The 15430-nt window shown below is 36.8% G+C and overlaps 1 protein-coding gene across 4 annotated transcripts in view; it reads right to left on the bottom strand.

Moving 5' to 3' along the window:
* The window catches only part of LOC149155618 (LIM domain-containing protein HDR3-like), a 299537-nt gene that overhangs the window by 16636 nt on the left and 267471 nt on the right, over positions 1-15430 (bottom strand). The gene's annotated exons all lie outside the window — the stretch shown is intronic.

Raw genomic sequence — 15430 nt, 5'->3', positions numbered from 1 at the left:
GATACAGCGATTGGTAAAACCTTGGCCCAAGCCAAGGAAGCCATTCAGATGGATTTTTGGACTCCATGAATGAGATTTGGCCATGCATCCAAATCATTTTTGAATAGAAGGAACTAATACAAAAGGCCACTGAAACCATTATTGATGTAATAGAGAAGTTGGGAGACATGCCTACAAAAGCTTCCAACATCATCAAATTCTTGAATTCAAAGAATAAGTATGAACCTGGAGAGTTAGGAATTAATGATAGGACTGCCACCATCTTGGAATTCAAGTAGGTTCTAACTAAAAGAAATCTCATTACTCAATTGGAGGAGAAAAGTGAAACACTAGAGTTGGGAGTAAATAGATTCTTCAACAGGATTGAAGCATTAAATCAGAAAGGATTGCCCAGCATATATGTGATTAATGACAAATCGATTGCTCAAGAAGATTATGTTATAAAGATGAAGGAAGTGGCCAGAAACAGTATTAAATTCAGTGGTATAAAAGGCAGCATGACAGCGAGAGCATTCTTAGAGACAATGGGAAATGACTTCTTTATCCTACATGAGGTAAAACATATCTTCACAGTAAATCCAACATTTGCAAAGTATACTGAGGTAGTTGAGATTTACAGAAGGGTAATCAAGTTAACCATTCCAGATGAAAAAAGATGGGAGCAACTATGTGATCTATTGGACTAAAAAGCAACCAGAATGCAGTGAGAACATCAGCCAGCGCAGCACGGTTATAGTCTGATTCAGCAACGGAATCCTCCAAAACAAAGCCACCTCTTCATGCAGTGGTCCACCTTGCCTATGATTTTGCGAAAGATCGATTTTATGGTTTAGAAAATGCTAATAATACACTGTCAGTTGAGACAACAATTTTGTAATCATTTTGTAATTATTTTATAAATACTTCACAGTTTGAAGTATTAAAGGTTGATTGTTGAATATAATTTCCTTTGCGAATTGTAATTTTCTAAGTTGTTGGAAGCATCAATAATACAAGGACATTCTTCACAGGATTCATGTGGTGTACAAATTGGTGATGTTTTTCTTCTGTTCATGTGTTTAATCATTGTCTCCTTTCTCTGTCATTTCTGAAAAGCTTAATTACATAACAGAAACTGTGACGAATAGGATATGTTATACAAAACACCCTATTCTGGTTGTTAGTGATTTATATGTTTTCTGCTAAAGTCAAATTAAGGAATCCTTCATTGCTCCTTAGTTTCTACTGAATCTTACATTTCCTATGTTTCATAATCCATTTAAAATTCTTAAAGATCCAACTAGTGCAACCTAGCTTGCCCTGTGAAACTCCTTCAAAGTTTGATGTAAATCCAGTTAATCTTTAGACTCCATAGCCCAATGGAATTATAACAATTTAATCAACCAAGCAATTCAATCAAAAAGCAATCAGTACAGTAATAACTAGCCTAAAATTCACATCAAACATGGTTAAATTTTATAAAGAGATCCCTCTCTGAAGCTGGCAGGGCTAGATCCCAGCTTCCAAAGTGTTTTTGATGTTATCCTATGTGTTTACTCCCTCAACCTCAAAAATATAGAACGACAACAATTAAAATACCAATTTCACAACCTAGCAATACCTCTCTCAATATAAGTGTGGCCTCTTGGAATACCTGAATGGCAACCTCCTTCGTGGTTTCTTCCCCAAGGAGACAATGAATGAATTATTTTTCCCAATGATGGAATGAATCCCTTCGCAAGGCTTGCATGAATATATGATTTGCATGGAGACCATGTGCCCCTTTTATAGAGCTTGGGAAATAAACATAAGGCAAATAATATAAAGGGATATGAAGCCTATGGGAGTTAGACACCTTAATAAAATATTATTTTATTAACCATTCCTATTTCCCCTCTTGTTGTTTCGTTGCCCCCATGGTGCTATTAAGAAGATCTAACCCCAAGTGCACCTTTTAAATTCTAAAGTAATCAAATGTAAACCACTCACATAGTTACCACATACTTACTCTTTATGTTCATGCTCATTGGGGGAGGGGGAGGGGAAGGTATTGCAATATGATGGGTGCAACTAGAGTCAACCATCTATTCCCTCCAAGAATTGTGAGCTTCAAAGGGTTTGGAAGCACTAATAGAGAACACATATTTACCTACCATACCTTTTGAAGTTCGATGCCATAGGGCAATTAATATTCCAATCAACATGTCCTCTTCAAGCTTCTTTACTTTCTCCTATAGGTCCTTAGTTTTATGCCAACAATACTTCTCCATGTGTCCCAATTTTCCACAATAAAGACAAGTTTTCTTCTTTCTAACTTTCTTAGCTGAAACCTAATCAAAACGCTTCTTCATAACATTCTAGCTAATGCAATCACATTCTCTCTCTATAGTTTTGTCAACCCTCACCCTTCAGCAAATGGGCTTGTTTCTTGACCTCAAGTTTCACTTCAGCAATAAAATTTCCCTATACCCTATTGAACAAACAACAAAAAGAATCAAAAGAAAAATACTTACCATTGGCTTTTCTAGGAGTCCAACTAGCATGAAACATCAAACAAAACACGTGATAGGATGTCTTTAGATTCATTAAATCAACTCTATGAGATAGCCATCTTTCTTTGTAAAATCCTTTCCATGTTTTCCTAATTTCAAGTAAAGTTCCTTTATGTGGGACAAGTAATCTTCCATTCTTTCAAAGGAGAGAGGAACCAGAGAGATTAACACTTACTCAATCTACACAACTTAACTGTAGTCAGTTTTATCAATCAAAGTCTTCAACTTCTTCTAAACAATTTTCAGATATTGGATCCCACTTGTATGAAAACAAATCTCCTTAGAGATGTAGGTCGTTATGGCTGCTACAACCTCGTACTTCTTCCCATCGATAGCAATTTTTTTCTAGTCATCATTCAAATTGGAACTCTAGTCTTTGTAAACTACTAGAGAGATTTACTCTTCAATAGAGCTTCCATTTCTTATGCCCATATTCCATAATTGTGGCCATTCAAAACCATGGGCTCTTACTTGGAACACATAATGCCAATCTACAGATCTTATCCCACATTTAGTCTACAAGTATAAACCCAAAGTCAATCTACCACAATTGATAGCCTCCAAAAGACTTAAGGCAACATCCTAGTTCTAGAACAAATAGCTTTGATACCACATTGGAGAACTAGGGAATTAGACAGATCAAATAGAGGTATTCCCAAAGCGCATAGCTCCAAATACATATAAGTGTAAGAAACAAAAATATTTCCAGACACACCACATCACATAGTCATTGCATATATTGACTCAGCTCATCTATTTAGCACTAAGATGTAACCAATTCCCTTAAAGTGGGGAAGATGGGGCCCACTTAGATTGGTGAGGGCACATAACAAACTCGTTGAATTTGACCTTGTTTTGCATACTAGTTAACTATTTGGACTAACCACCTAACCAATTGAATTCCTAATCAACCACTTGGCCAACCACTTAGCCAACCACTCAATCAATTTTCCACTGTCGATTAATTGTCTCTAGAAGATCCAAAGGCTTGATGAACCTACTTAGCCTTTTGTTCAAACACTAATTTTACTTGGATCAATCTCTTAGTGAAGAGGGAGTCAAATGTGTTAATTGCACCGTCCCTAGGAGAGGTGTTCATGTAAAATAGGTTGACTGGGTGGGAAAATCTAGTGTACCTGGGAGAAGCCTTTAAGCCCTATAATGGTTGTTCCACTTTGTCTATGTATAATTTTTCTTTGAGGTTCTCTTCAAATTTGTAGGCATGACAACTCTCAATCTTAGAGAGTGTGACAAGTTGGATGACACTTAATTTTTTACACCTTGGAAGTGCAAGCTACAAATGCTTTTGCAAGAGGGCAAACTTTCAAAGCATATTGAGAGATCATTACACCTACCAATCCAAAACTAATATAATCATTCATGTTGAGGAAAAGGAAAAGAGAAACATTATTGATTCAATGAAGGATCACTTGATCACTCACATTACAAAGAAGACAATCTATAACTTAATGTATGAAGCTTTGGGTGGTTTATATCAAAGTTCCAACATCTATAGACAGAGTTTCTTGAGAAAAAAGATTTCAGCCATCCACATGACTACCAAAAATATAGCAGTGCACTAACTAGCTAGGGTCACACGGTTGAGAGCTCAATTAGCTACCATAGGGAAAAAAGTGGATGATAAGGAGTTGGTATCCAATGCCTTAAATGTATTTGCTACATCTTGGAAACCTTTTTTACGAAGGTGTTTGTGATTGTGAGCATTTACCTACTTATGAGAAGCTTTGCAATAACTTTGCGCATGAATAGATAAGGTCGAAGCCCTGCTTGGTGAAATAAAAGGAAGTAGAACACCTGGCCCTTGTTATGAGGATGAGGAAGGGAAGCAAGAAGAATTATAAGGAAGAATCAAGCCAAGGTACAAAATATTTGAGTAAGGTGAAATGTTTTAAGTATCATTAGGTGGAACATCATGCAAGCTAATGTCCAATGAAGGAAAAGGGTAAGTCCAAGTAACAAAAATAGTCTACAATGAGTGCAAGTACTATATCAAGAGTGGATAATATCATCCCAACTTGAGACTATCTTCTCCATGATCTCTCATTTATCTTCCAACTTTGTCCTATGTTAGAAGGCATGTGGATAGTGGGGCATTGAGACATGGTTTATGACAAAACACACTTCAACAAGCTTTGGGAGTGTCACCCACCCAAGTGCGTAACCCCTAGGAGAATTTTTTTCTTCTATTGTTTCAACTTGTCAACCAACATCCTTAGGATAATTCATACATAGCTAGCTTCATATGCCTTCCATTCATGCTCCAGTCAATCCTCTGTTCCATTTAGCCTGCTCATCCAATGAAGGTAGGTCATCAAATATGAAGTGCATTAACCATTTTTGTAATCAAGCGCTTTAATTTAATGTTTAAGGTCATTCAAGTATGAATCACAAGTTAAACTAGATGATTGACCATTTTTGGGTATCCTTGTTCCCATGCTTCACCTTGGTGATTATCACTTGTCCTTAGTCTAGCGTGACCTTCCTTGAGGCCTTTCTTTCCACTGCCTAGGAGGGACACAAATAGGAGGCCCTAATTGATGTTGTGTGTCCATGGTAACCCATACTTAAGATTTTCCATCTCTCACTTATATCCACATCCCATCTTCGAATTTATTGCTATCTGCAACCAGTATTAGTACCCTGGTTTTCCTCATCCTTAAGTAGGGGCTCGAAAATTTTTCCCTAAGAGGTTGACGTGATATAAAGAAAAGAAAAAGCATGCGCCATAATGGTAAAATGCAAGATTGGCAAGGATAAATGAAAGTGCGTGGACAAAAGCTTAGCTTGAGCCCTACCACCCTCATTAGCCCTCACCCAGTTCTCAGCTAATGCATGAGCTATCAAAATAAAAGGAACTTTGGTTATCCCCATTCTAATGAGCAATGAAATGCTTCATCTTTAAGGGCTCAATAATGAATCAATAAATGTTTGTAACCTAAGCTATATCTACAAAGAAAAAGAAAATCAATGAAGAGAAAGGTGCACAAGAGGGGTCGTAAAAATAGGTCGAGGAAAGGGGTAACTCAGGTTCCACAATTGCTCCCTCTTCACATCATAATGCTCAAGGATGATGGAATTTCATAGCTGGTACAAAGATTGTAGTTTCCTCCATGATACAAACCCCTACCATGCCAATAGCCACTTGCACATGCTGATTGATGGGTCTGCCTAGGAACTATTCCTCCCTTCAGGTTTGGAAGCACCTACTAAGGCCATGTGATAACCGTCCCATATCTAAGTCTGTTAACTTGTTTACAAATCATAAGCTAGAAAGAAATTTGAGGATGACACTTATGTGAAGTACTTTGATGCTTTTCATCTTAAATAGGGTTCACTTTGATACTCCCATGGTTCTTGCAAAAATGATGTCAATCTCACTGATTCCATGAGCATGTTTTAGATTCTTTCTCCCACGTCTAGCTAGCATCCCTTTAGGGTTTGTATGATTCTTCTCCAACACTTCAGAGAGGATGCCCAACCCCATTTGATGACATCCCTAGACACCAAAGCCAGGACATCGACCATCTTTTGAGGAGCGTTGAGTTTGTGATGTTTCCAACATTGTTGATGACACTCTCCTCTCCCTCTAGGACCTAAAATGTTTCACATTTGGGCCAAGGCATTGTTTGGTGAGTTGATGCAACCGAAAGATGACAGGATGCCACCAATTTAGCATTGCACCATTTTTATGGATGTTTCCCTATTTCTAAGATGATTTGATGACAATGATGATGACTTGACATCCCTCTAGAGAGGATGGTACACTGCTCATGTTAACAGTTTCATGCCTTAACTCCATGGCATGCCTTTAATGGGCTTGGATTGATGATGTGGGCCATTTTTTATGATGATGTCTTGTTGAGGGAGCCTTTGCTTGATGATTGGACACCTTTTGATGTGGAGACATGGCTTTGGAATGAGGAGCACCTTCTTGAGTCATCCATGATGAGAGATGCACCTTTTAGAGGATGGCATCACCCTTTGAGGCTTTTTGCTTGCACATGTGGTTTAAAAGAAGCTTATTCGTTGAGTTAGCTAACTTTTGGGGTTAGCTTGTGACCTATCTAACTTTGCACATCTCTCAACAAATGTACAGATTTCATCATAAGGAAAGATACATAGCATCAAGGTCATCCCACAAGCCAAAACCAATGGCATCAAGGTTAGAACTCAATTGACCATGGGATCAATCAATATCGTTCATGAGGCCAAACTCTCCAACCATATGAAATGGTTTCTCATTCAAGCACAATGACCCAAGAGAGTACTCAAAATCAATCTTCCTAGCAAAGTCCACTTGGTCTCTTAGTCAAACACAATGACTCAAGGAACAGAACTGAAAATTAGTGTCCCTAACCAAACCCACTAGTTTCTCAGTCAAACACAATGACTTAAGGGATCACTCCAAGCCTCAGAACCAAATTCCCAACCATATTGGTTTCTCAATCAATCTCAATGACCCAAGGGAGTAACCAAGACAATCTTCCCGACCATAAACCATGGTCTCTCAGTTAAGCCCAAGGAATATTGCTAGTCTTGTGATGTTATACAATCAATGCTCCCTCTCTCCAAGAGAGGGATTCTCAGCCACTCCAAGCATTTCTCTAAAATAGGCAAACTTCATTCAAGATAGTGGCTTTGTCAAAACATCAACAACCTACTCATCAGTAGGGATGTATTTGAGCCTCACAGCTCCTCTCTGGTTAATATTCTGAATGTAATGATACTCGATCTCAATGTGCTTCAAACTGTCATGAAAAATTGGATTCTCATAAGGCTTTACATAGCTTTGATTGTCACAATATACCACAGTCGATTCCAGCACTTGATCAAACAAACCAACAAACAACTTTCGAAGACAAACTACTTCACAACAGGTTGAACAAGCAGCTATATACTCATCTTTAGCCGCAGTAAGAGAAACAAAAGTCTGCTTCTTACTTGTCCATGATATCATAGCAAAAGCTGCACAACCAAGACTAAAACAAAAACTAGAAGTGCTCTTTATATCTTCTGTGCATACATCCCAATCAGCATTTTTAAAACCATGCCACTGCCATTTTTCATTAGAAACATATCTCAAACCATAATCAATGATGCAACATAGATATCTCAATATATGTTTCACTGCAACCCAATGCACATGTCGGGGCTCAACCAAGAATTGGCTCAATGTGTTCACAGCATAGCAGATATCAAGTTTGGTGTTAACCAGATAGTTCAATGAGCCAATCAATTTACGATACATAGAGGGATCAACCAGATCAGAATCAGAGTCTCGCAGCTTCTTCAAATTTGTCACCATGGGAGTATCCATGGACTTACAATCCATCATGCCAAATTTCTGAAGGATCTTAATGATGTACTTTCCTTGCCCAACAAAGATTTCACCAAGCTTTTTCCATATTTCCAATCCCAAATAGTAATGCATAAGACCAAGATCCTTCATCTCAAATTTGGAAATCAACTCCCTCTTACACTTCAACAACCTTGAAATACAAATTTGGATCAACATGGCTCTTTGTGAAACCAAGTCTCAACAAATAGCCATCAATTCGCGAGTACCATGCACGAGGAGCCTATTTAAGCCCATACAAGGCTTTATTCAATTTACAAACATGTGTCTCTCTATTATGAATCTCAAAGCCTTGAGGTTGTTCAATATATACGTCCTCTTCAATGACTCCATTAAGAAAAGCATTTTTAGCATCCATTTGATGTAGTTTCCAACATGTAATAGAAGCAACATCAATAATAGATCTAATAGAAGAGTACCTGGCAACAAGAGCAGATGTGTCTTGATAATCTTCACCCTCTTTCTACGAAAATCTACGAACCACAAATCTTTCTTTGTAATTCTCAATGCTTCCACCGGTTGCATGCTTGCTTTTGTAGATCCCCATTTGGAAGACACAACAAATTTTCCTTCAGGTCTTGCCATGATTTCTCATACATCATTCATTAATACGGACTAATACTCTTCAATCATAGCATCTCTTCAAACTTCATGTTCAGTTGCCCCTTCATAGGTGGATGGCTTAGATTCAATGATCATACACAACAATGTTGCATAACCTGAATACTTCTTTGGCCTCTTGCTTTCTCTAACGGTGCCACGAGGTGTTGCACGTCAGTTTGCTTCTTTTAAAGTTCTTTTAAGCCAGACTGGTCTTTTTCTAGTCTCAGGTATAATGACTCAGTGGATCAACAGATTCATGTGGTTCATTTGACTCTTTTAGAGGATCTTATTCCAAAGGTTCAAGCTCTTTAGGTTTTGATTCCACATTCTTAGGAGACACCTGCATCTCATCATGAAGTTCCAAGTGTGATCCTTTGGACTTCCAGAAAGCAACATCCTCATCAAAAATGACCTCCCTACTAGCTTCAATTGATTGTTGTCTTGGTAAATAGATTCTAAAAGCTTTGAAATTTTCATTGTAGCCAACAAAAATTCCCTTCTTTTGTCCTTTTCTCCTTGGGCACATGAATATAAACAGGAGAACTAAAAATTCTTAATGTTCAGCATCGGGCTTCTCACCTATAAAGACTTCTTCAGGAGTCTTATATTCCAAGATTCGGTGTGGACATCTATTTTGAACATAAACAATTTTCTTTGAAGCTTCTCCCTAGAGAAATATACGCAGATCTTGATCATGAAGCATGACTTTGGTAGCTTCCATAATAGTTCCTTTTTTCCTTTCAAAAATATCATTTTGTTGAGGATTGTAGGGAACTATCATCTCCCTTTTAATTCTAGCATCCTTGCAAAAAGCAATGAGCTCCTTGGATACATATTCTACTCCATTGGCAGATCTTAAAGTTTTAATCCTTCTCCCTATAGCATTTTCAATGTGTGCCTTGAATTATCGAAACTTCAAACACTCATCCTTGGACTTTAAGAATTAAATCTATGTTTTACGAGAGTAATCATCAAGATTCTTCTTGAGTGCAAGACCTCCATAGATTTTGAAAGGAAGGTCCATTTTCTCTACCACTGATACTTGGTGCAAAAGAATCTCACGATTCAGTCACACCATTGAATGCTACAACTACTAATTCTTTATTGGGTACAACTTCATCAATAGCTTTGACTTGATCTCTTAATTGAGATATTCTTATTTAGTATGATACCACTGTATCATTCTTTCTCATCTTAACATCACAAAGTTGATTCCTTAGACTTATAGAATGTCCAATGTTGTCGATGGTGTATAATCCAATGAGAGCATCATACATTTGCTTGGAATATTCATGATCAACAATATAAGGAATCAAATTATCTCTAACAAATTCCACAATGATGCTCACGGCCAAGATGTCATCTTCCTTAAACTTGTCTTTTCTTGCTTGATCAACTAGTTCAGTAACTTTTCCTTTCACAATATCCAAGACCTTATTCCTTGCAAGAACAAGGTCAATTCTAGTCTTCCATGCTCTGAAGTTTGTAGCTCCTTCAATTTTGTTTTTGCCTTCATGAAGGAATTCATGATGAAGATGATCAAACAAGACAAAAGATGTAGGATAGGGTCTCTTCAAAGTGATCTCAATGATCTTCTCCTTCACCAAAGCTTTGATACGATGTTGAATTTCTAGTAGGAGGCAAGACTAGAACAATTTTCTATCTGATAACTATTTCCAATTATACAATTTTGACTTCTTTAGAGCATTCCAATCATCAAGCAGTTACACTTGGAAATTTCAACCATTAATTTCAGTAGAGCAATAGAGATCAAAATAAGAACAATGAAACAAGAGACACCAAAATTTCTTGGGACAAAACCCCACAAGGGGGAAAACTTGGTAATCATTCCTTATGAGAAAGAGAGCTCAATTCATCAAATTGTACATCAAAATATTCCAGTCAAAGGTCAACCATTGACCACATTAAATGCTAACTCAAATCAGTCAAAAGAGAGAGGAGTCAATGATCTTCTCACTAGTCAAAGTTTGGTCAAGGGGCCAAATTTCGACTTGTAGCTACTGGTCAAAGGGCTGAAATTCGGTCCTACAATTCCATAGAGAAGTTCGGTCAAATCACAGAGTTTGACCTATAGTCAAACCTCAGTCAACACCCAGAACAAAAGCAAAAACTTGGTCAACGAATCAGTCAAAGATGCTTGGAATATTCAACCTCCAATCCACAGTCAACAACTCGGTCAAACAACAAAGAATAGAGTCAAGTCAACACTGGCCAACAAATGTCAAACTTGTTGGTCAACACAGAGAGAAAACTCCTTTGTACATGTGAGCAAATCTCTTTGCTAGAACAGATCGAATGATGTGTTGTGATGATGCGCAAATGAGGTCCAACGAATGTCAATATATAGGAGTCACAACAAGTTGACCCCTTCAAATGTGGGGTCGGCCTGTCAAGTTGATGCCGACTTAGATAGCTAGAAAACAATATATTTTTCCTTTGACTTTGACAATGAAAATACCGACTGCAGCTACAATTTTCAATAGTTGTTCCAAAGGTTGATGCAAAGAATAGTGTTGGAACGTGCACAGGTGTGGATAAGGAGAGTGTGAGGATGGATATGCCCTCACCTTCTACCATAGCATGTAGGAAGCCAAGAGGGATTACTTAGATATTGTAGGATGCATATGAGCATGTAGGAGTGCCTAGATATTTAGTGAGAGATATACGGTATACCTCTTAGGAGATGTGAGAATAATATCAACTACTTTCATTTGTGAGGCTTCCATTTGTTTTTAAGAGGTGATGTGTGATGCCTTGGTGGAGGATAGTAATTTCTCAGTGATAGTTCCATAGTTTAGTATGAGCCAATATAAATCATGCATATATATAAAGAAACTAGGAGACAAAAAAAACCATGCATATATGTGTATATATTTGACATAAATGCATGATTTATATGCACACACACACACACACACACACACATATATATAAAAACTAAGAGACAAAAAAATTAGAATCCCATTTATTAGATTTCAAATGTAGAAGTAACCAGCCTAGATCCATCTTAACCCCGGATCTGTCAAGCGTCAAGAGGGATCAAATCTCTCGAGGTGCAAACCTATTTTTTGAGTGTAAAACTTGAGAAAAGGTTTGCATCTCGAGAGATTTGATCCCTCTCAACGCTTGATAGATTCGGGGTTAAGATGGATCTAGGTTGGTTATATAATATTATATAATATCTATATTTGTAACTATGTATCTCTTTCTTACCCCTCTCTCTATCTCACCCCCCAAACATACACACTTTCTCTCCATATCTATCTATCTCTCTCTCCCTCCCTCTTCCTCTTCCTCTCCCTCTCTCTCTCTTCCCCTTCTCTCCTCTCTCTCTCTCCTTCCCTCTATTTTCCCTCCTGCTCTCCTCTCTCCCTCACTCTCTCTCTATCCCTCCCTTGCTACTCCCTCTCTCTCTCCACCTTTCTCCCTCTATGTATTTCTTCTTCCCTCTTCTCTCTACCCCTCCAACTCCGTCTCTCTTCCTTCCTCTATCTCCCTTTCTCTCCCACCACCCTCCCTCTCTCTCTCCCCTCCATCTTTGTGTCTCCCTCTCGCTCTCTTCCCCTTCTCTCCCATCTCTCCCTTGTCACTCCCTCTTTTTCTCCACCTCTATCTCTCTATATCTTTGTTCTTCACTCTCTCCCCCACCTCCCCCTCTCTCTCCCTCTCTCTCTCTCTCTTTGCCCTCTGAATTTGTCAATATCTCCTTCATCTCTCGCCCCCCCCTCTCTCTTAAATTTGATCCCATTGTATTGTGTTTAAGAAGTAATTAAATAAAATAAAAAACTCAATTGGTTGTAAAATATTAAACCTATATTTTGGATCAATCATGTCAAAGAAAATACAATAATGAAAAACTTTAAAAAAGCATGCACTATCATTCCTCTATTATTGTTGGTCACTTTGCTTGTTCTCATCTCTTGGATCCTTAGTTAAGATAGATCTACGATGGTTCTTAATAATATTATTTATATTATAGAAATTTCAAATATTTATATATAAAAGTATTCTCATTTTAAATTTTATTAAAACCTTGATTTAATTTCTATGGGAATATTTAAATTTTTAGTAGTCGGATAAAGCCTTTAAAAATATCTCAAAAATAATTATAACTCTTTTCCTTTTAAGATTCAATTAAAAAAATCTTATAAAATTAAATTAAAATAAGTTATGTTTTTAGGCATGTGGTATTGGTCCATGGTATTGTAACAAAGCCTATTTACCAGTTAATAATATCCATGGTAAAATGGAAATGAATATCAATGATTAAGAATATTGTCATATTGTTATATTGTTATAAAATATTTTTATTGTGAAATAAGCTATGAAACCGGATTCGTCCTAACCCCTGGACGAATCCCGAATCGGACGAATCGGACACGATTCTGTCCTGACACGTGTCATATTTCCATGACTCGTCGTGTCATATCCGGGTACGTCGTGTCATGAGCGTGTCAGAAAAATTTGGAACGTGTCACGATTTTTGGAACGATTTTTGGTTTCGGATTCGTTTTTAGGGGTTTAAGTTCGCTGTTTTCATTCGCATTCACTGCTTCTGTATAGACCAACAAGACCACTGTTTCCAAATTGGAAGCTAATACTGATATACATCAATGACTCTGAGACTGGGAGTTGTGCAAAAGCTCTCTGGCAATGACTGTTTTGCTTTATCTTCTTCCTTTTCTTTCATATCAGTCACTGTCAGGCTTCAGCAAATGTTTGTTTCTTGAGCTGATCCCTGGTGGGTTTGCAGAAGCATTGAAGTTAGGTTCTCGTGCAAGTGGGTTCTAGACTTCTAGTGGTTGAGCCTCCAGGGTTTGATCTCCTAATGTTTCCTACTTCATCATTTTGCTACAGCTGTCCTATTAGTTTCATAACAGTGAGAAAATCAAACTTAAATCAACATAAAAACCCCTCACATCTGCAATGTGCATAAATCTAATATGACAGTGGCATAACCTTATTATAATTTTCACTGTTTGTTTCAAAGTGCTCCAGTACAGCTCAGAAAGTACTGAAAATTTTCTAATTATTTGGCACACTTGGCACAGGGAAATTTCATTAGTAACTCATTTATGTGACCAGTACCACTGACATTTATTTGAATTTTGTATGTACTATGCATGCTAATAGCTATAGATGAAGATCTATGTTTGAAATCAATAAATTTGTATCATTAATTAAAATTTGTGTAAGAAATATGCTAATAAGTTAATAACTAATTTTTAAGATATATATATATATATATATATATATATATATTTTAAATATATATATATATATATATATTTTTTAATAAAATAATATATAACGTGTCCTAACCGTGTCTTGTTCCGGGGTCAGCGTTTCCCGAATCCGACACCACGAATCCCGAATCCTACGTGTCTCGAATCCTCGTGTCAGGTGACTTAGGAAATAAGTTATGATTTTTGGGCATGTGATATTGATAAGCTATGGTATTGGCCCATGGTATTGTAACAAATCCTATTCACAAGTTCATAATATCAATGGCAAAGTGGGGGTGAATATCCATAATTAAGAATCTTGTCATATTGTTATAAAATATTTTGGTTGTGAAGTTACGTTTTTTGGGCATGCAATATTGATAAACCATGGTATTGGCCCATGGTATTGTAACAAAGCTTATTTACAAGTTAATAATATTCGTAGTAAAGTGCGGCTGAATATCCATAAGAATCTTGTCATACTGTTATAAAATATTTTGGTTGTGAAATAAGTTATGGTTTTTGGGCATGTGGTATTGATAAGCCATGGTATTCTAACAAAAGCTATTTACAAGTTAATAACAAAATCAAAGTATAACAAATTGTTCATTTTATTATTTTTATTACTTCAACTTTTTATTATTAATTGAGCTAACATTTATATGTTTAGACTCATCCTGGTTATATTACTTTTAAATTTTTAATTATTACTTTTAACTTTTGGTTTATTAGTTTTAATTTTTTATTATTTTTTAATTGAGCCGACATTTAAAATTGTTTATATACTTACATTACATCTAGATATCTACCCGATATTGGGCTGGAGAAGGCCTCTAGGCACAAAGACCAAAAGAGGGTTATCATTAAGAGAGACCCAAGCCCTCTATTTATAACTTTATTCATTATAAATTAGGGTTAGCACTTATTTTTTAAATTAATGTTTGTTTCCTTGTTTCAACTTTAAAAAAAAAATGTCCTCTGAAACAGCCATTATGCTGATCAAAATGGCGAACACAACATTTCAAAAATCTTAAACACCATTGAAATGTTTCTGCCATGTTTTGGTGGAGTTTCATAGAAGGGAAACATTTTTGAGATGTGAACCACGTTTCCAGCACCTGAGGGTGGAATTCCCTATAACATTGGAGAAACCCCAATACGGTGTTCTTGGCCCTGGATGTGAGCACGTTCATGGCTATAGCTTCAGCCTCATCTCCTGGACATTTGGCAAAGACCATAGAAGAGAGACAAGGCATCATCAGTGGTGTCTTCGATTCTCTTCGGTCCTTTTGTTGACAATATACCCTTTAATTGCACTTTTTATTTTTCGCTTGATTCTTAATTTTAACTTTATAAATGGTGCGTAGAGTTCTTATCCTTTATATTCGACAAGGATAAAGTATTCTGATTTTCTTTCACTGCCACGGTAGGTGTTTTGGGCTACTACAGTCATACTATCTTTCTTTGTGGATAATTGCTATATCCAGAATGCATTTTAAATAGATTGGGACACGGAGTTCTTTGTCCCTTCTATATGAAGTATTATGATCTACTTTCATAGTGCCAACAGTTGCTTTCGGCTAGTAGAAATTGTCATATAATCTTCTAATTATTTTCTGTATCTAGAATGCATTTTAAAATATTCTCCTTCACAATGAGAATATGACATAGCA

Source organism: Pinus tabuliformis, chromosome 9 (genome assembly GCF_031772625.1).
Source record: "Pinus tabuliformis cultivar Carrire ecotype Pingquan chromosome 9, CPIR1, whole genome shotgun sequence".
Classification (NCBI taxonomy): domain Eukaryota; kingdom Viridiplantae; phylum Streptophyta; class Pinopsida; order Pinales; family Pinaceae; genus Pinus; species Pinus tabuliformis.
Note: the sequence above shows the minus strand (reverse complement) of the source record. Positions and strands in the feature narration are given on the sequence as shown.